At 37.7% G+C, this 22,245-nt stretch overlaps 1 protein-coding gene, 1 long non-coding RNA gene and 1 pseudogene across 3 annotated transcripts in view; 1 reads left to right on the top strand and 2 right to left on the bottom strand.

Annotated features, from left to right (window-relative positions):
• Nucleotides 1-22,245, top strand: part of NR6A1 (nuclear receptor subfamily 6 group A member 1) — a 230,614-nt gene that overhangs the window by 61,233 nt on the left and 147,136 nt on the right. The gene's annotated exons all lie outside the window — the stretch shown is intronic.
• Nucleotides 287-2,084, bottom strand: LOC142460190 (large ribosomal subunit protein eL33 pseudogene; annotated as a pseudogene).
• The window catches only part of LOC142457981 (uncharacterized), a 48,278-nt gene continuing 31,272 nt past the window's right edge, over nt 5,240-22,245 (bottom strand). The window contains exons 2-6 of the long non-coding RNA XR_012786399.1: nt 18,733-18,812; nt 17,598-17,692; nt 16,803-16,882; nt 15,245-15,359; nt 5,240-5,472 (exon numbers count right to left, since the gene is read on the bottom strand). This is a non-coding gene — a long non-coding RNA (uncharacterized LOC142457981). The remainder of the gene's footprint in view (nt 5,473-15,244; nt 15,360-16,802; nt 16,883-17,597; nt 17,693-18,732; nt 18,813-22,245) is intronic.

The following is a 22,245-nucleotide window of genomic DNA, read 5'->3' as shown; positions in this document are numbered from 1 at the left end:
AGACAAAAATATTGTTTGGTGCTAGAGGCTAAGGGTAGGATGGAGTGAGCATTATTGCTGAAGGGAGTCCTAACTTTGGCTAATAAAAAGCATTTGAAAATGGATGGTAGTGATTGCAATACAGCTGAATTATACACAAAAATAGTTGAAATGGCAAATGTTTTACTACAGATCTTCCCTCTCTGCCTTGAATTGAACTCGCCCAGCAGATACCCCTAGAAGCCACTGTTGAAATTAAACCTTTTTCTTTCTTTTTAAACAAATGTACAGCTTTATTTCTTTACTTTTAAGTGTAAATCCTTGAGGGATACAGCATCACACGGATTCTGGGTCCAATAGCCTTAGCAGGCAGGTTGCTTCCGAATTTGGCTTGAACCATCCCATTGTTTCCATGGCTATGAGTTACCTTTCCCCAGATGATTCTGGTTTTGTTAGGTTTGCCGCCAGGAGTCGCGGTGTTGTTCTTTGCTTTGTACACATAAGCACATCTCTTGCCTCAATAAAATTCTGTTTCATCTCGGGCGTAAACACCTTCAATTTTAAGAAGAGCTGTGTGCTCCTTCTGGTTCCACAGACCCTGTTTATAGCCAGCAAAAATGGCCTTGGACCACAGCCTTCCAGACACTTGCCTTTTAGAAGTCCTGTTCCCATCCGGCCCCCAAATTTTCAGCAACTGAAGGATCACTCACCTCCACAGGCTCCAATATGGTGGAAAAAAGTGAACCTTTTCCTTTTTTGTGTAAGGAACCCTAACAATACTTAAGACAAGTGTGTTACTTAGAGAACTTGTCTGCAACCATCTATGTCAATGTTTCTCAACTTGTGGGCCGCAACCTCTCTGGAAGTCAAATGACCTTCTCATGGGGTTCGCCTGATTCATAACAGTAGCAAAATTGCAGTTATGACGTAGCAACAAAAACAATTTCATGGTTGGGGGTTACCACAACAGGAGGAACCAGTATTAAAGGGTCGTGGCAATAGGAAGGTTGAAAACCACTGATCTGTATATTTAAGCACCACTTATTTGAAATGCATTTGTGCAAGAATAAATAACCTTAACAATACATTATTTGATTATACACATGAGAATGTCTAAAGTTCAAAGGAAATATGTATTATTAAAAACTGCATGGATTTCAATCGGGTTTTTTTTTGTTTTCAACAGAGTGAACTCATTCTAACTTGTTAACAATCTGAACAGGATTTAATTTGAGGCCCTAAGAACATTAAGAGATACCAAAGATCCCCTATCAGAACAACAAGAATTCTGATAATGAATCAAGAACAAACACCAAATTTATGGTGAAGCTTGATCTTTACAAAAAGCTTATGGGGATATTGCCCCACAGAAATTTAGCAGTTTATAAATGGATAACTCATTTTAAGAAGACCTGAGAGGACGGTAAAGATAAAAGTCATAGTGGCAGCTTGAGATAGTTTATTGTGCCAGCCTGGCCGATAAACACAAGTGGGATTAATTGAAGGGCGGAGAGATAAATAGCTCGGTGAGCCTCCCCTTGTCTCTTGCTCTTTGGTCATTGGACCAGTGTAGGGCTGTTTTGCTTGTTCTGTGCCTCAATTTACAGGCTACACTACCTGTGGGATGCCTAGCCTGTGGACGGTGTCGCTGTAAGTTGAGGTCCCTTTAAGACGACATGATTGGAATTTACATCTCTTGAGCTGGGGACTGACTGTTGATGACCTGGCTGACAGTTGGTGACCTGCCTTGCTGTTTGCTGCCTGTGCTGGGATAGTCCTCAAGCCTTGAAGGACTGCCAGTGTCTCACAACTCTCTAGGGAGTGAGTTGCACTGAGCCATTTGTACGGCTTTACAATTTAACTGTTCATTTCTTGTATTATATGTCTAGCTATCTGTTTATAATTTAACAGTTTATTTCTTGTGTTATATATCCATCTATCTTTATATATATGTATATATCTAAAATTATTAGCAATCTGGTTTTGTCTCTCTAGAGAACCCTAACACACAGCTCATCCACATAAATTTGTAAGGAAACTATTTTATTAGTGCCCTTATTGAAGAGTATTGGACAGTTAACAGCAATAACCAACATCACCGACATCTCAACTGGCTTGGTTACACAATTTTGACTGAAAAAGTTTAGCAGACTTTCTGCTTAATAGGTATGGAAACTATTGTACCTAGATCAGCTGAGATAAGAGGAGAGCTTTCATTAGAAACGCTAAACAATGTGATCAAGACCCTGAAGCATTTCTTAAAAGAAATTGTAACAGAAGTTAAGATAGGGCTTTACCAGTACAATTCTCCAAAGCAATGTCTACCGAGAGGTGTAAGTAGCCTAGTCAAAGCAAAAACAGACTAGTCAAGAACAAAGGCCATGGCAACAGTCTTTTAAAGATACTCAGATATTTTGCTTTTTGACTTTCTGGAGGGCCAAACATCAGCTTAACATGAGAGTGTTTTTGTTTTAAATCATTTTATTGGAGGCTCATATAATGCTTATCACAATCCATACATACGTCCATTTTGTCAAGCACATTGGTCCATTTGTTGCCCTCATCCTCAAAACATTAGCGTTCTACTTGAGCCTTTGGTATTAGCTCATTTTTTCCCCTCCTTCATGAGCCCTTGATAATTTATAAATTATTATTGTCATATCTTACACTGTCCGACGTCTCCCTTCACCCACTTTTTTGTTGTCCGTCCCCCAGGGAGGGGTTATAACATGAGAGGATTTTGAGAAATTTAGCCAAAACTCAGATTATCACTTGGGAAAAGCCTCACCAGAGAGTCTTTCTCTACTATGATAATATATCTATTCATTCCTCACATCAAACAATGACAATTTTGACCGAATTTCTATGGGAAATCACCAGATAACCTCTTACAGTCCTGATTTGAGGCCTTCAGACTTCTTTTTCGTTTTCTAGTCTTTACCAAAACCAAACCCAAACAAACAATACTTCAAAGAGTACCCATTTTTCTTTGGTTAATAATGTATAAAAGACTGCATTGACGGTCCGCCTGGGGTCCTAGCAGCTAGGGCAGCGGGCAAAGTGGCCCGCCAGGCAATCCAGCTTCGAGAAGGCTCTAGTGCCCCTCGGTCCTAAGGCATCTTACAAGCACCCTCCTTGTAGCCAAGATGCCTAAAAGGAAGGTCAGCTGGGCCCAAGAGGGTCAGTGAAGGAGGAGCTGAAGAGGAGATCGGCAAGATTGTCAGCGACACCTGTGCCTGCACAAGTGGAGAGGAAGTCAAAGCACCAAGAAGGATACATCTTCGGACAAAAAAGTGCAAGCAAAAGGGAAAAGAGGAGCAAAGGGAAAAGAGGCTGAAGTAGCTGACCAAGAAGCTAAAGATTTACCTGCTGAAAATGGAGCAATGAAAAACGGGGAGAGTCCAGCCTCTGAAGCGGGGGGGAAAAAAAGAAGCCAAGTATGATTAATGTTTATCATGTCTTATCAGTGTGCTCTGTTACCTCCCTCCTTGTACATTCCAGAGGAATATTTTTATTAATTATTTTGTAAATGCAAGTTTTTTAGTAACACTAGAAACATTTTTAAGAAGGAAATCCCAATTCAGCCCATTTTTTAAAGTGTAAATGCTTTTTTAGTGTGTGCGTGTGTGTGTGTGTAAATGCTTTTTTAAAGATGTTAAATCTTTTACTGGTAGTGAGATGTTGAATTGTGGGAAGATTTGACTGTCTTGGGTGTCAACATAACATTCCATGGGATGGGGGGGGACGTTTGTATCCCTAATACAAAACATACTTAATGGAAATTTGGAGTCACTGTCATGCATCTGTATGACTTGAGCACTTAAAATTTTGTTTCCACATTTATTTTCTTAATAGAATTGTGTCTGAAAACCATTCCATCATCATGGCTCTTGTCAGAACTGTGCATTCTGTAACACCTTTGATCATGGTAGTTCGTGTTCCTGAGAACTTTGTTACATGCTGTGAAGGATTGAACATTCAAGTGTGTAGTATGTGTGACATTGAATTGTGAATTAGTGGGACTTACAATGTAACAGTTTACCAACATTTGAAGATAATAGTACTTGATAATCTTTTAAAATATTTGCCTCTAAATTTAAAGCTGGAAAGTCACTGGAATTTAAAAACCTATTTTATCTAAATGACATTTTAGGATTTTGGTACATGCATTAAGGATTGTGTACAAATTGTTCATAATGTCTCTGTACTGATCTCAAAACAACCAATAAAATGCCAGTTACAAAAGAAAAAAAAAAGACTGCATTGACATGGCTAAATTCTCAGGACCCTCAGTTCTTTAGGGATTTATTACAGGGTTGGTATCATCGCTCACAATGATGTATGTAGCTTATGTTGAAAAGTAAAGATTATATTTTTGTTACCTTTTAATTCCTTTTTTTTTCACCTCAAAGGATGTACACTTCAATAATGGGCTCAAACATAATGAAAATTGTGAAGATGGCACATGACCAGGCAGTGTTCCGTTCTGTTGTATGCAGGGTCAAAACTGACTCACAGAAATTTCACAATAGGTTTATGACACATGTAGAAAAAAGCCTTAAAAAATTTTTTTTTATCTGAAAGAAACAACATCTAGTCCCACCAGCAGCTCTATGGGAGAAAGATGTGGTAATCTCCTTCTGTAAGGATTACAACTTTAGAAACCTGAATGGTGTAGTTACTCTCTACCCTTTTGGGTCTCTATGTATTAGAATTTAACTTCATGGCAGTGGATTTGTTTTTTTAAGGTACTCTTGGTAAATGACTTGTCTCAGAGCATAAAACCATCACATGGCAGAACAGAACTTAAGGTTTTCTGCTCCATATCACAAACCATCTATATTCTTTTACCCTAGCTGTTTTGTTTTTTTTTTTAATCAAAAAGAGAAGAGAAAAGAGCATGTGATTTTGATATTTGTTTTCAGGAGATTTAGTCTAAAGAACAGAACGGGAACTTTATCTGGGCTTCAGTATAAGTTCATGGGTTCAGTAGCAAGTATTATCAAGTAGACTTGTCCTCAGATCTGGTAGTTTTTGCAGTTATACTTATGATATTCAAATATGGCACAGATGACTGAAGATATCCTTTAGTTGGCTCAAGGAGCAGACCACTTCCTAAGTTATAATTGTCCCAGAAATCATAGGCAACAACAACAACAAAAATTCATTTGACAAACATTTATTGAGTTTCTGCTTTATGCCAGGTCCTGTGCTCAGGATATCACAAGGCCTTTTGAGGTACAGCCTGTGAAAGGAACAAGAGTAGACTGGAATTTCCTTTGTCAGCTTCATTTTCAGAGGAGGATGTTTCTGCCCTCCAAAGTGACCATCTCCACCATTGGACCTGCAGCCCATTGCTGTCTGTCATCCCCACAGCTGTGGTACGTTTCCACAGAGCTTTCTTTATAAAAGTAGTGGACTTTCCTTCCTTTTCCACTGGATTATTCTCCTGCTTTTCGGTCAAAGATAGGTAATTCCTAGAAGAAATCTTTGCTTAAAAAAAAAAGTGGGGATTAGGGCACAGGCATGCTTTTAGAATAGTTTTTTTCTTAGTTGAAATAGTAATGCTTATTGCTGAATCCTTGAGCGTATTCTTATGAGACTTATGAACAATAATCATAAAAAGCACCTGTAATTTTAGTTCTACAACTAAGAGATTATAAATATTAACATTTTTGTTTCAAGAATGTTTCAGCTTTCAGGGGTTTTTTAAACTTCCTATTAGCCAGTGCACACTTGTGCATGTGTGTACTTAGGTACCTGCACGTGTACTTGTACACACACATGTGTGCACACGCACACAAATGTTAGCATTTTGGTCTCAGGCCCTGTGTAAAGTACTTTCCACGTATTCTTAGGATTCAAAAGCTATTATTATATTATGACAGTCTTTTTTGCCTTTTTCTCTGGCCAGGTCTCCTGACCTCCTCTTCATCATCTTTGTGCTTTAACCATATTTTCAGTTTTGTGAAAGCAGCATGTTGCTTTAGACTGTGCACACATTGTTCACTCTTTGGTATTGGGATGCGTACCTCGCGCCTACTCCACTGAGGTAATTATATTTACCCTACCAAGTCTTCACTTAACTGTCATTTCAAGGAAGTTTCCTGACTCTTCTCACCCTTGAACCATTGAACTGGACTGGCTCCTGTTATTAACTCCCCTAGAACTTCTTTTTAAAAATTTTTCACATTTGTAATTATTATTTTGTCTGTCCTTCTCTCCATATATATATATATATTCATATCTTCTGGCTTCTGTTGTATTGCATATAGTATATATTCAATAACTATTTGTTATTTGTTGCCTTTTTGATCCTAACCACTCAGCTCCATGCTCTTGAATCACACATGTGCATCCTCTCTTTTGATGCACATTTAAAAATGAACTAATTTAAAACTGCCCATTTCTTTCTTACTGCAAAACTAGACTCCCTTCTCCCAGCCATAAGAGTTTGGCATGAACCTTGACTCCACATTATCTTTTTGAACCAGTTCCTTGGAAGGTAGATCTAGTTTGTTTACCTGAAAAGATGACCACAATGTTTTAAATGGAAAAGGTTACAAAAGTTACATCACATACAACTTGTGATGCTATTTTCTCTAACAACCAATATGCATATCTCTGAAATAGCTGAGAGAGCATACACTATACAGAATGATAGGAGGGAGTCACCTGGTATACTTTAGTTTTCTTTTTGACGTGTGGCTTGGAGTCTTTATTGATTGGTAGTGGCGAGACAAGGGGGTATGACCGCTCCCGCTTCCAAGGCGGCATCCAGAACCCAAGCGGCAGCCTCAGAAATATACTTTAATTTTCTTGTTTAAAGAATTTTCTAGTGACTATTTTGTACTAAAACATTTTTTTTGCCATTTCCTCTTTTTATTTACACGGGAGCACTTCGTACTAAAACATTTTTACTGTGAAATATAATAGCCAAAAGTAAAGGCTCAAATGCCCTCCTTATTGATTCTCTTCACTCCTGTTGCATCTGTTTCTCTCCCAATTAATTTTCCAATAGATTTTTCTTCAGTTTTTTCCTTTCTCCCACATTATCTGGTTGGTAAAGTTCCCCAAACTCTTGCTTTAATTACTTCTTTTTGGAAATCACTTAAAATGGCACTCTGTTGCATTTAGTCTAAGTTTTCTACCTAGCTCACAATCTCATCTGTGAATTTGTTCTTTTGCCTTTCTTATACACTTCTCCAGGGCTCCCTAACAGTCTGTGAACTATTCTCTTGTGCCCTATACATGCCAAATATTTTCTCTGTATTTATTTACAAAGTTAAATTTTGAAAGATTGCTATACAATTGTAGAAACCTTAATTAAGCAAAAATATCAAAATATGAAGCAGTTATTTCTTGAGATATGCTCCACCTAGGTCTATACATTTCTGAAGGTGATGTTTTCATTCACTCTAGCCCTTCCCGGAAGAAAATGGTTCTTTTTTATTTACATCATGTTTGCTTGTTTTTTAATTTATTAATTGGAAGTTAATACATATATCATTCCATTGTTCAGTCACGTCAAGCAGCAGCGTACAATTGTTACCACAATCAATTTCCATTGTGTTCTTTTAATACTGAATTTTAGAAACAAAAAGAAATTTGAAGGGACAAGATCTGAACTGTAGGGTGGAGGTGATGAAATGCTCCTAGGCAACCCTTGCCTACCTACCAAGAACGAGTAGATACATTGTGAGAGAAACAGATTTCTCTATGCAAATTTCCTGGCCTTTTCTCACCAATGCAACTTTCAAATATCTTAGAACACCCTCATCAGCCCCCATGATCACCCTGTGTCCTTTGAAAAAGATATATTAGAATTATTCCCCTGGAGTCCCCTAGTCCTTCTGATCTGACCTCTCTGCCTTGAATTGAACTGGTCCAGCTATTTTGTTTAGAGCTTTCTCTCTGGAACATATTGGTAAATCCAGGATTCATTTCTGGTTATGATTCTGTAAAATTATCTCTATATAAAAATTATTTATTTTATTCCTGCTTGAAATACTGATGGAAAAATAACTCAGCTAACTGTTCTTTGTGCAACATTTTTGGCACACATTGAACCAAGATGCTCACCTAAAATAGAGAACCAGGTGAGATCCCACCATCAATAGTTATCAGTGATAACTCTACAGTTTTTTCCATTAACTTCTGAGTTTCAATCGCAGTTTCTTCATTTATCTAGGATGACAGTCTTCCCTCTCTTGGTACAACTTCCCAACCTTTTTTTTTTTTTCAGTCGTTTTAATGGGGGCTCCTACAGCTCTTTTCACAATACATACACACACACACACACACACACACACACACACACACACACACACACATTCTGTCAAGCACATTTGTGCTTTGCTGCCATTATCATTTTCAAAACATTTTCTTTCTACCTGATCCCTTGGTATCAGCTCCTCATTTTTTCCCTTCCCTACCCCGCCTTCCCTCTCTCTGTCACCCTTGATAATTTATAATTTTTTTTCATGTCTTAAACTAACTAATGTCTCCTTTCACCCACTTTTCTATTGTTCATCCCCCCGCGGGAGGGAGTTATAGGCAGATGATTGTGATCGGTTCCCCTTTCTACCCCCACCTTCCCATTCCCCTCCTGATATTGCTGCTCTCATTATTGGTCCTGAGGGGTTTATCTGTCCTGGATTCCCTGTGTTTCCAGGTCTTAACCTGTACCCGTGTACATGCTCTGGTCTAGCTGGATTTGTAAGGTAGAATTGGGATCATGATAGTAGGGGCGGGTAGGAAGCATTAAGAACTAGAGGGAATTTGTATGTTTCTTTGGTGCCATTCTGCACCCTGACTGGCTTATCTCTCTTCCTTATTCCCAACCTTTTAAAAAGCATTTCATCTATCTGAAGATTGTCTCATGGAGCAGGATTCCCATGAACTTGCTGAAAATTTGGGAAGATGTGTACTTAAGAGTTTTGTTTAAAATTAGATATTAGTCCTGATCTCAATATTGTTTTTTCCCATGGTACAAAGATTATCTTTTTTTTAAAAGGTCACTCCTGATGAGAGACTAGGACACGAGTATTAACTGAGAGAACTTGTTTGCATCCATCTGATGATTGCAGAGATACATTTAAACACATATGCATGTATGAACTGGAACCCTAGTAGCAATACTTTTTTACTTACTTTGGCATACCCTCACCTGCAGAAAACACATTTAAACATAAGTGTTATTTCTATGCAACCTAGATTTATTAAAGAGAAATTACATAGGATTTTGATGGTAGAATAAATAATTATTCCACTGGTATATTTAAAAGACTGCAGCAAACATATATGACATGCTTGTTCGTGTATGTTTTTCTTTCAATGTTTTTTAAAAACCTTGGAAATACTTTGTGGTTGAAAATTGGCTAGTGTGCATTTCATCCTGAAAAACCGCAAAATAAGAATAACCTTCTATGTGTCTAGCAGTATGAGAGGAAGGGAGACTCTTTCTGTAAAGACTGGGATGGTACAGTTACCTGACTTTAATCTTGTTAATTCATTATCTTCTTTAAACATGCCTATGTAACCACCCTTACCTGGTGTGCTTGTTATGATAAGATAAAGAATCTGGAACCCTGCCTCTGTTCTATGATATGACTCAAGACTCTGTATTTTAAAAAACAATCTCCAGTGATGTCTGGTTCACAATTGGGTTTTGGAAACACTGGCCTGAACTGTACATTTTCCCTGAATTATCTTTTAAAACCTTTGATTTCTCTTTTTAGTGTTTGTCTTCCTATATCTGCACTTTCCTTCCCTTTTCAAAAATTTGGAAGGCTAAGGTGACAGGACTCATTGCCTTATTTAGTTTGACTTTTGCTATGGATGAGAATCTCTGTTTGTATCAGGCTTAACTGTATAATAAATTATGAGTAAGGCCCTATTTCCCTTTCATTACTTTGAAAGATTTAATTGCTCATTTCATGTTAAGAGCATTCAGAAAGTTTATGCATTTTATTTTTTGTTAAGAAAATTGTTATATTTCTCCTAACATCCTTTAGGTGTTATTCTCGTTTGAGGAATTTGATTGTCAAAGGGCAGCGTGAGTCCCTCATTGTTTTGATGAATAAAAAATATTTGAGTACATCTCAACAGTAATCACCAGGACACGTAAAAGAACGAAAAACGTCTAACGTTTGTAGTGGTAGCAGATTGTAGAACAAAACCAAACTCATTGCCATGAAGTCAATTCTGATTCATAGTGACCCTTTAGGACAGAGTTGAATTTCCTCTATGGGTTTCTGAGACTGTAAATCTTTACAGGAGTAGAAAGTCTCATTTTTCTCCTCCAGAGCAGCTGGTGGTATTGAACAGCTAACCTTGCATTTAGTAGCCCAACCCATAACACACTGTACTACCAGGGCTCTTTAGGTTATAGAATAGATAACTTTTTATAGAATAAATAATTTTAATTTTCTTTTGGCCTTTCAAAATATCAAAATATAAGTATATGTCTATTTGAATGTGTATGGATAGAAGCCTCTAAGGTAGGAAAAAAATTAATGAAGGTATCTACTGGGGAAATGAGTTGCAGATGATGAATAAAGAGATATAAGTTTTATACTTTATATATTTTTATATTCCAACTTTTAAGTCATGAACACGTGATTTTTTTTTAATTTAAAGATTATGGAAACATCAGGTCCATAAGTCCAAAATCAATTTCATAATTCCAAAATTAATGTGAGAAGACCAAGGTGTATACTTTATCTCCCTATAAAATATCACTTAAAATTTAGAACATTTCATGATAGGCGGAAGAAATAGGCAAGCGAGGCTTTAGCCAGCATAATCAAGATTGGCAGCTCTCTCTGGGAACTAGGCAGATGCACTCTGATAACTGCTCTTGTTCTTTGGGTTGTTTGGTCCGCAATTTGCATTCATTGATCAGTGAGCTGATTTCAGATTCAAACCCACCGACAGCAATGAATGTTGAGTGCAGCCATCAGTATTTCTAGTTGGTGGAGTTGCCTTTGCTTTCCCCAACTCCTGGCTCTTCTTTTCTACATCAATTCTTTGAGGTCTGTATCTGGGTTCTCCTTTAGGGACCCAACATCTATAGGATTGAGGACCCACACAATAACAGATCACATTAACGCTAGAGGTAAAGGTTCTTAAAAGTGGCAAAAACTATGGTTCAGGAAGGAGTTTCTGAGAAAGCAAGCAACTTGTAGCTCTGTATGAGTGTTGTTGTTTTTTTGAGGCTAAATTGGCACATATTATTTTTGGGGTTAAAAGTAATAGTAGTTAATGTATTTTGAGCATTTACTATATGCTAGGAATTGTACCACATACTTTAAATATTACCTCATTGAATTTCATAATTCCATAACATATTTGGCACCTTTTTTTAAATCCTCATTTTATACATGAGAAAACTGAAATTCTTACACTTGGCTAAGGTCACATAGCTAGAGAATTAAGCCAAGATTAATCCTAGATCTGAATCTAGAATTAGCTCTTTACTTGAATTTAACAACCATTTACCGTATATACTCGAGTATAAACTGACCCGAATATCAGCCGAGGCACCTAATTTTACCGCAAAAACTGCATTAAAAATGTGCTGAAAGACTCGACTTACATACGAGTCTATATGGTAAGTAAGCAGGGAGGGGGTTGGAAATGGTGAGGCAATATCTGCTGTCAGACTGTAGCTGCTCTGAAAACGTAACCAGATGAGCTGTAACTGGAGGAGGAATGTGATGGAGAGCTGTGCAGATGTTGGGCAGATTTTTGGTTATTACATCTTTCCCTTCCTCCAGTTAAAATTTTGAGGTGATATGGGAATAAAATACATAAATTTCATTTTACTCTAAAGTGAAACCTCTTTCTTCTCCCACTTCTCCTTTGTATATCATCTTTACCACCAGACCGACCTATTTCTAGGGGACACTTAAATATGTTAGCTATAATGCAGCTATCCTTATCTTGTTAAAAAATCACTTGTTGGCCAAAACTACAATAAATCATTCAAAGCACAAGAAAAATAGAATGTGGCTTTTAAAAAATTCACGGGACCATCTTTGAGGGAAAGGCACTAGGACTTTTTGGGTGATCCCATGAAACATGTGAAGGTACAAACTCCTCTTCTGCTTCCGTGTCTTCTGTGTTGTCTGTAAGGACCTCAAGGTACAGTCAACGGTCAGTGGTTTTTTTCCAAATCCCAAACTCACCGACAGCGTTGAATGTTCTCTGGAGTCCTCTGAAGGTTGGATCCTGGCCCGTGGTGGTCTTTCTTCAGTTTGTCCCCATGTTCCAAGAGCTAATAAGCAGTGGGACCACTGCTGGGAGAGTGTCTCACATTGTTTTTCCATATTTAAATTTTAGTTATAAAACTGATCTGTGATCTGAGATCTGAATATCAGGATTATGAGACTGCAGTTATTTATATAGCATGCAGACTCAATGTCTGAGGAAATGGCTCTGGATGATGCCATTTTGCAATTCAAAAATGTCAACTATCCAATTGTACAGGAGAATTTTAAATACTAGAGAACAAGATAAGAAAGAAGTTAACATGTTATACGTGCATTTTTACATATTTAAATGCAGATTGTTAAGAATTAAATTATATGTATGAAAACCTGCATTTTTCTGCTGAGAAAACTTGAGTCTTAAAGAGTTGATGTGATTTGCCTAAAGTTGATAAGATAGAACTTGAATAATAACTTCTAGACTTTCTGAATCTAAAGCTCACTCTTAATGCTTCCCTCCATTGTCCACCACAGAATTTTATGTTGAGCTAAGTCAAACATGTAAATTTCTCCAAAGAAAACTTTTTTTTGTTTGCTTATAATAGTAGGTAGATCTGTAGATAAAGTGTTTCATTTGGGGAGATGAAAAAAAATTGATGAACCAACCCAGATTTCACTGCGATCCTATGGTTCACTTACTTATGACACAGTTGTTAGTGGTAGTCCCAAGGACTTCTAATAGTCAATAGCAAATAACTTGAAAAATGAATTACTAATATAGATCTTTTCAGAATGTTGGATTTATGATAGGAAGGATCCAGGAGTGCTCAATAGGAAAAAGACTGAAAGATTATTGGCTGAGTGGAATTTAATATTTGACACTTGAATGAAACCATATATTTTCTTTAAAAACTAGCTTATTTAAAAACATAATTATACTTTATCAACTTATAAATGAAACTTTGATACTATATAGATAAAACTTGTAATATATAACATTATACATTTGAAATACTGGATTCATCATATTGTATGTTTGCTTGGGTCAGTCCGTATAAAAATCTCATCTGTACTGTTTATCTTTGCATTTGATGCCTACTTTCTTTTTTTTAATGTTTACATTCTAAGAATTTTTTGAATGTTTATATTTTATTTACTGAAGTAATGCTATCATGAATGAAATTATTTACTGGGATTAATATTCAGTTTATGTTCATGTCAAATTGACACTTATTCGTGGAGATCGTTATACCTACCACACAGAAAACTTCTACATTGGAAGGCTTAGAAGAAAATTAATTTGGTTATTTACCTAACTGGATAAGAGTCAGCATAATAGTAAGAGGTAACTGTAAATGGTTTCTGTAATTTTCATTGAGGAAATCAAAATACATCAAAACTATGCGTTCCTCTCCCCTCTCAGAAGGGTCACAAGGAAGGGATGAATCAACCGGGGCTCACAGTATAGCACCGATTAAACACACAATATTCCTCTGGTTCCTTGAGGCTTCCTCATCCTCCCCATTATCATGACCCTAGCCCTGCCTTTCACTATGGGCTAGACTGGAGCATGTAAACAGGTAAAGATAAGAGCTCACAACACACATGGAATCCAGGAACAGGAATGGGAGTAGCAATACCAGGAGGGTGGGGAGAGGAGGGAAAGAGAGAACCTATCGCAGTGATGGACACATAACAACCCCCCCACCCCCTGGAGGTAGGGGGAACGAACAATAGAAACCATGGGGGAAGGAAGACAGTGGTCGGTTTAAGATATGAAAATAGTAGTAATTTATCCAGGGGTCATGAGGGTGGGAGTGGGGAGGGAATAAAGAGAAACTGATACCAACGGGCTCAATAGAAAGTAAAATGTTTAGAAAATATGCTTGATACAATTGATGTATGGATTGTTATAAGCACCGTAAGAGCTCCCAATAAAATGATCTTTTAATTAATAAAACCCCAAACTATTCGTCCCCTAAACCTAGTGTTAACCTATAATTGGGAATTTTTATCATTTGTTGCGGGTATAAATATTAAAGGCTGATTATGCTCAATTTCATTTTTTATTTTAACTTCATTTTTAAAGCAGCCAAATGGAACACATTAAAACAAAATAAAACAAAAGTGAGAACTTGGTTTGACTGTAAACCAACCGTTTACCTTTTAGCATGTTTAATTAGTTTACCCTTTGTCAAAACATTTGTTAGCTAGCTTTATTGCACTGTTATGAAAGTAAGTTGTATCTGAACAAACAAGTGAGCAACTGTTGCTTTTCTAGTGTTTAAAAACCCTTTAATACATTTATTTTAAACTACCTTCCCTTGGTTTGATAATATAGAGTTGTCAATGAATTGCACCATTTAAACTTACTGTGTGACAAAAGACAAAGTAGAAACAAAAATTTTGACTTCTATTTCCTCGAGCTGTTGAATGTTGATAAAATACCGTTCTTTAAATTCATGATATTCTAAGAGTAATGTGTCTCATGGGCTGACAAGGGTATAGAAGTATGAAATGTAGGATTCTGGAATGCCATAGAGATATTTCTCAATATGTTTGAGATCATAAACTTACATGACAATAAATTCTTAATTATACAATTTCTTTCATCTGTAACTCACTATCAAGACAATTTTAACTCTTAGAAACCCTATAGGAAAGAGTAGGACTGTTCTGCGGGGTTTCCACGACTGTAGATCTTTACGGAATCAGACAGCCTCATCTTTTTTCCCAGAGTGGCTAGGGGGCTTGAACTGCTGATCTTGTAGCTAGCAGCCAAGTACATAATTCACTATGTCACAAGGGTTCCTATAAGCCCTCAACTTAGTTTTTATTTAAATCATCAAGCAAGTTTTAGGCACTCTTTCAAATGAGTTTGACTTAGGGATTTATGTACTCAATGTAAGAATAAAGTTTAAAGGTTTTTTTTTTAAGCTAGGTGTTAAATAAACTGAACATTTAGTAAGCCATCCTCACTGCTTAAATTGTGATTTAGATTCGTTTCATATTTGCCAAAAGTCCCCATGCAATTCCTTTAGTTTTTAACTTACTGCCTTTTCTTTCCTTTTCCAGAAGTATCACAAAATATTGAAGCCTACATTGCTCCAATTTGGAGATGCAAATGTTTTCATAGTCCGCCTCGGGCTACTGGATTATACTTGGCACCTGAAAGAAATACACATAAAACTTAGTGTAACAATATATTTGAGTGTCTAGTGGCTAACAAGGGAACCCTGGTTGCATAGTGGTAACAAGTTGGCCTGTGATATGCAAGATTAATAGTTCAAAACCACCAGCTTCTCTATAGGAGAAACGGGTGGGGTGAATTCTCCTTTAAGGAGTTGGGGGTCTCAGAGATCCACAAGGGGTGCAGTTCTACCTAGTCCTCTGATTGCTATGCGTAAGCATTTACTATAGCAGTGAACTTTTTGGTTTGAGTAGCTAACAGGAGTCACTGTCTTAAGATTGTCTGACTAGACACTTTTCCAAGCACTATACAGGGATTATCTTTTAAAATGTTTGGAATAATGCCTTGAGGCACAGTTCTTAAGTTGTAAAGATACCAACATTCATGTTCTTTTAAAACTAGCTGGAATGCTAGATTTTGGTTTCATCCTTTTTCTACATTAGTAGTAGAGATTCAGTTTCTGTGACTCTGAATGTGGGAGCCCATTCCATCAGGAGTTTAATGTTTATATAGGGAACTAACTAGTTGACAAATAGTGGAGATGACTCCTGTGCTGAAAAACTGATATGAAGCACATAAAGGGATAACAGAGAAGAGATACATTAATTCTGCCTGGAGGTGCCGTGTAAGAGCTATCTTACTAAGTAAGTCACATCTGATAAGGGTCTTGAAGGTTTCTTGAATTTTTACTAGATACAGAAGAGAGATATTATAAATTGAGGAATGCCATGAACTGGAAATCCTAGAGGCAAGAAAGTTCAGGTAATAATGAATAGTGAGATTAACCGGAATGTCAGCTCATTCATCTTTAAAGGTTCAGGATAAATAGCTCATGCCTTTTATACACATATAACTCAATACTCATAACAATCAAATGAAGTTCTGCATGTGAACCGCACAAACCAAACTCACTACCATTGAGTTGATGTCAACTTATAGTGACCTTATAGGGTAGGATGGAACTGCCACTATGACTATAGAAGACTGTCACACTTTACAGAATAGAAAATCTCATCTTTCTGCTTTGGTGTGAGCACATTGATAGTTTCAAACAGACTTATGGTTTGCAGCCCAATGGACAACCTGGTGTAGTCACCAGGGCTCCTGTGCATGTGAAAGTAGCATGCAAATCAAATTCTAATAGAGGTCTAGACAAAGACATGTACCTATGCAAATATATATATGAGGATGGGGAAATAGATCTATGTGCCTACATTTATAGGTTTAGTATTAAGGTGGCGGAAGGACATTGGGCTCACTCAATGCAAGAATACTTTCCTTTATTAAATTGGCATTCTATGATGCTGACCATGTAGCTCAGAAGCAACAAAGCCCACATGGAAGAAACACACCAGCCTGTGCGATCACGATGTGTCAAAGGGATCAAATATAAGGCAGCATCAGAACAAAAAAAATCTTACCATAGTGAATGAAGGGGGAATTGCAGAGTGGAGACCCAAAGCCCATTTGTCGGCCATTGGAGATCCCCTTGCAGAGGGGCCTAGGGGAGGAGATGAGTCAGTTAGGGTACAATGTAGCACCGATGAAGAATACAGCTTTTCTCTAGTTCCTAAATGCTCCCTCACCCCCCCCCCCCACGGCCACTATCATGATCCAAATTCTATCTTGTAAGTCTGGCTAGACCAGAGGATGGACACTGGTGCAGATACGAGCTGGAGGCACAGGGAATCCAGGGCAGGTGATACCTTCAGGACCAGGAGTGTGAGTGGTGATACTGGGAGGGTAGAGGGAGAGTGGGTTGGAAAGAGGGAACCGATTACAAGGATCTACATGTGACCTCCCTGGGGGATGGACAACAGAAGACTGGGTAAAGGAAGATGTCGGAGAGGGCAAGATATGACAAAATAATAATTTATAAATTATCAAGGGCTCATGAGGGAGGGGGAAGCGGGGAGGGAGGAGATAAAAAAGGGGACCTGATGCAAAGGGCTTAAGTGGAGAGCAAATGCTTTGAAAATGATGAGGGCAGTGAATGTGCGGATGTGCTTTCCACAATTGATGTATGTATGGATTGTGTTAAGAGTTGTATGAGTCCCTAATAAAACGTTTAAAAATAAAAATACATTAGGGGACAATTGACTATATCAGATATAGACACGTGATATTGCCATTGACCCTCGGGTAATACATCGGGGTAGCACAGCGGTTAAGCGCTCTGTGGCTCACTGAAAAGTTAAAGGTGTGAATCTACCCACCTGCTCTGTGGGACAAAGCCCTGGGGATCAGCTTCATAAAGCTCCTCGTTCTAGAAGACTCGATGGGACAGATTTTGTTCTGTTACATGGGGTCGCTATGAGTCAAACACCCAACAGTAAATATATAATATACATGAATAAAAATCAAATTATACTCTCCTATTGCTCTCATTTTATATGTGCTAAAATATAATAAACACATTATTTTTTATTCCATCCTTTCATTTTTTATTTAATTCCTTAAAATGACCGCATTTTAATTTTTCCATAGATTAAATTACTTGAGAAATAGTATTATAGCATAGCAAATACCACAGATTTTAAAGTCAGAATCTTAACTTTGTAGTTTACTATTGTATGATTTTAGGCAAATTATTTTACCTGTTATCTATACAATGGAGATAATATCTATCTCACAGAAATGTTGTAAAGATTAAGTGAGTATATGCAAAATTTTTAGAGTAGCTCCCAACACTTGTTAAAAGCTATATATCTTGATTTATATGTTTAACATTTAAACTGTTAAAAATAAACAATAATTATTTACATGCTACAAAATAAAATTGCATACTTTCCCCTGAATTTGGCTTCTGTCCCCATACATCAAAATAAAAACTTGTTTTTTTGTTTTGTTCAAAAAAGTTTTTGACTCCCTACACAACCACTGAAGACAAAGTGGGTGAATAAGAAAATGTGGGGAAGAAAGCTGGTGGTGCCCAGCTATCAAAAGATATAGAATTTGGGGTCTTAAAGGCTTGAAGATAAACAAGTGGTCATCTAGCTCAGAAGCAACAAAGCCCACATGGAAGAACACACCAGCCTGCCTGATCACGTGGTTCCGAAGGGATCAGTTATCAGGCATCAAAGAACAAAAAATCATATCATTGGGTGCACACCTCCATGATACAATCGCTGAGGACAAACGGGTGCATAAGCAAATGTGGCGAAGAAGGCTGATGGTGCCCGGCTATCAAAAGAGATAGTGTCTGGGGTCTTAAAGGCTTGAAGGTAAACAAGCGGCCATCTAGCTCAGAAGCAACAAAGCCCACATGGAAGAAGCACACCAGCCTGTGCGATCACGAGGTGTTGAAGGGATCAGATATAAGGCATCATCAGAACAAAAAAAAAATCTTACCATAGTGAATGAAGGGGGACGTGCAGAGTGGAGACCCAAAGCCCATTTGTCGGCCACTGGAGATCCTCTTGCAGAGGGGTCTATGGGAGCAGATGAGTCAGTCAGGGTGCGATGTAGCATTGAAGAATATAGCTTTCCTCTTGTTCCTAAATGCTCCCTCACCCCCCCCCCCCCACGGCCACTATCATGATCCAAATTCTATCTTGTAAGTCTGGCTAGACCAGAGGATGTACAGTGGTGCAGATAGGAGCTGGAGGCACAGGGAATCCAGGGCGGAGGATACCTTCAGGACCAGGGGTGTGGGTGGTGATACTGGGAGGGTAGAGGGAGAGTGGGTTGGAAAGAGGGAACCGATTACAAGGATCTACATGTGACCTCCTCCCCTGGGGACAGACAGCAGAAAAGGGAGTGAAGGGAGACATCGGACAGGGCAAGCTAAGACAAAATAATAATTTATGAATTATCAAGTGCTCAGGAGGGAGCGGGGAGGGAGGGGGAAAAAAAAGAGGCCTCATGCCAGGGGCTTGGCTGGAAAGCAAATGCTTTGAAAATGATGATGGCAATGAATGTGTGGATGTGCTTTACACAATTGATGCATGTATGGATTGTGGTAGGAGTTGTATGAGGCCCCCAATAAAATAATTTAAAAATCATACAAAAAAAGTTGGTGTTTGGAACTGCCCCAGTGGTTCTTCTAAATTAAAGACCTGGTGATATGCTGTCATAAAGATATTTTAGAAAGCTTTATGAGGCAGTTTTGTTTCAAGTGGGGTGGCTATGAGTCAAAATTGCCTAACTAGCACTAGCAGCAACATATATGTATTTTAAAGAAAATCTTTAATACTTTGTCAATTTCTTTGTGATCTTAGTAAGATTGTTATCCTCTATAAATTTCAGTTTCCTGAATCTGTAATGGTAGAATTTTATTACTTATCTCATACTAATTTTGAGAATTATGTTAAAATTTTTTTAACTCTTTAGAGAGTTTTGGATTCTTTCTCTAAATACATGCATATAAACACAGTATTTTGAAAGCAATTTCAGATGTTATGGAATCCAAGAATGTATTAATAGTTTCCTTAGGTGTTCTGTCTTGGAACTTCAGATAAAAAAAATTCTAATCAGGACTCAGATTTTTCATTCTAGTTTTGTCAATGGTTTAATTTTACTACTTTTGAAAGTGTAGAGTGCCATCTTATCATCTTTCCCCATGCTGTAACCAAAAATGAAGGGCAGTAGTTATTTAGACTTTACTATGTGCCATACTAATTACAGATACCAAACATTAATTATTAACTTTGTGCTCATATGTTTATTTATATAACATATATATGTTTCCACCCAACTTGCTCAACTTTAATCCAAGCAGTATACCAGCATACAAGGTGAACTATAACACCAGGAGAGATTCACTCATTCCTTAGAATAATCAACCATAGGAAATCAAAGGGGCAGCATTTGCCCAACAATAGAGCTGAGAAAGCTGTAATGGGCAGGAAAAAAGGACACTAGGAAGCAATAAACACGTTAAGAAGTGGAAATAGTGCCATTACTTTGAATTGCAATCAGTGCTACAAAACAAAGTATGTATAAATATGTATAAATTGTTAGATGGAAAACCAATTTTATGTTTCCATAAAATTCCATCCAAATCTTGATAAAATATTTTTTAAAACTGCTAAATGAGAAGTTACACAACTATTTGAATTTAACTATTTGATCTTGCAGTAACTCTCCAACCCCACTTCTCCAGCAACCATTTAATTTGGATCTGATTACAGCACTATGACTACTAATTCTGATTTTTAAGTTTAGCCCAAATGTGTTGCTTCAAAGAAGTTCTTACAAAGCAACCTGGTAAATTTAGAGTGTTTCCGTGAATGCTGCTGCTGTTGGTCACCATTCAATCCATTCTGACTCATAAACTCATAGTGACCATGTGTACAACAGAACAGACCCTATGAATAACACTGCCCAGCCCTGCACAGCCTTACCATGGTTATGTCCATTGTTGTAGCCATTGTGTCTGTAGCCATTTCACTGAAGTTTCTCTTTTTCACTGAACTTCTTTAACAAGCATGGGTACCTCTTTTTCAAGGACTGTTCTTCTCTTGATAACGTGTCCAAAATACATGAGACAAAGTCTCTGACATCCTCATTTTTTTTTATCCTCACCTCTGAGGAGCATTCTGGCTGTATTACTTTCAATAAATGTTTTGTTTGTTCTTCTGGCAGTCCATGGTACTTAAAAAAAATTTTTTTTAAGCAAAAGGGAAGAAATTTATTGGCACCCATATGGGAAACCCTAGAGGGTCCCAGCATAACCATAGATTGTGGATCCAAGCAAGATAAAACCCATAACAACTTCAATCTTTTCCCTATTAATCAAGTTATTTCTTGTTGGTCCAGTTGTGAGGGTTTTGATTTTTTTTTTTTTGACATTGAGTTGCAGTTCTTACTAAAGGCTGCGATCCTTGATCTTGATCTGCAAGCAAAGTTGTGTCATTTGTATATTGCAGGTTGTTAATAAGCTTCCTCTTGGTGCTGTTATTTTTAATATACTACAGCATCTTTTTAAATCATTTTATTGGAGGATCGTAGAACTCTTTTTATAATCCATGGATACATCCATTGTGTCAAGCACATTTGTACATTTGTTGCCATCATCCTTCTCAAAACATTTGCTTTCTGCTTGAGCCCTAGGTATCGAATCCTCATTTTTTCCCTCTCCCTCCCCCCTACCAACTCCCTCATGGACCCTTGATAAGTTATAAATTATTATTATTTATTTTGTCCTATCTTACACTGTCTGACGTCTCCCTTCACCCACTTTTCTGTTGTCCGTCCCCCAGGGAGGAGGTTATATGTAGATCCTTGTAATCAGTTTCCCCTTTCTACCCCACCCTCCCCCCACCCTTCTGGTATTTCTGCTCTCAGCACTGGTCCTGAAGGGATCATCTGTCCTGTATTCCCTGTGTTTCCAGTTCCTATCTGTACCAGTGTACTTCCTCTGGTTCAGCCAGATAACGTAAGGTAGAATTGGGATCATGATAATGGGTGGGGTGGGGGTGGGGTACCATTTAGTAACTAGAGGAAAATTGTATGTTTCACCAATGCTACACAGTACCCTGACTGGCTTGTCTCCTCCCTGAGACTTCTGTAAGGGGATGTCCAGATGAGCTTTGGGTCCCCAATCTGAACTCCCCCCTCATTCACAATGATTTGATTTTTTTGTTCTTTGATGCCTGATACTGATCCCTTCAACACCATGTTCAACAACAGGCTGTTATATACTTCTTCCATATGTGCTTTGTTGCTTCTGAGCTAGATGGCTGCTTGTTTACTTTCAAGCCTTTAATACCCCAGTCACTATATCATTTATAGTTCCGGGCACCATCAGCTTTCTTCACATTTGCTTATGTACCCATTTGTCTTCAGCAATCATATCGGGAAGGTGAGCACATAATAATAAAGTTTTTTGTTCTTTGATGCCTGATAACTGATCCCTTGCGC

The sequence above is a fragment of the Tenrec ecaudatus genome, chromosome 10 (genome assembly GCF_050624435.1).
Source record: "Tenrec ecaudatus isolate mTenEca1 chromosome 10, mTenEca1.hap1, whole genome shotgun sequence".
NCBI lineage: Eukaryota > Metazoa > Chordata > Mammalia > Afrosoricida > Tenrecidae > Tenrec > Tenrec ecaudatus.
The sequence above is the reverse complement of the archived record's forward strand: the minus strand, read 5'-3'. Positions and strand labels throughout refer to the sequence as shown.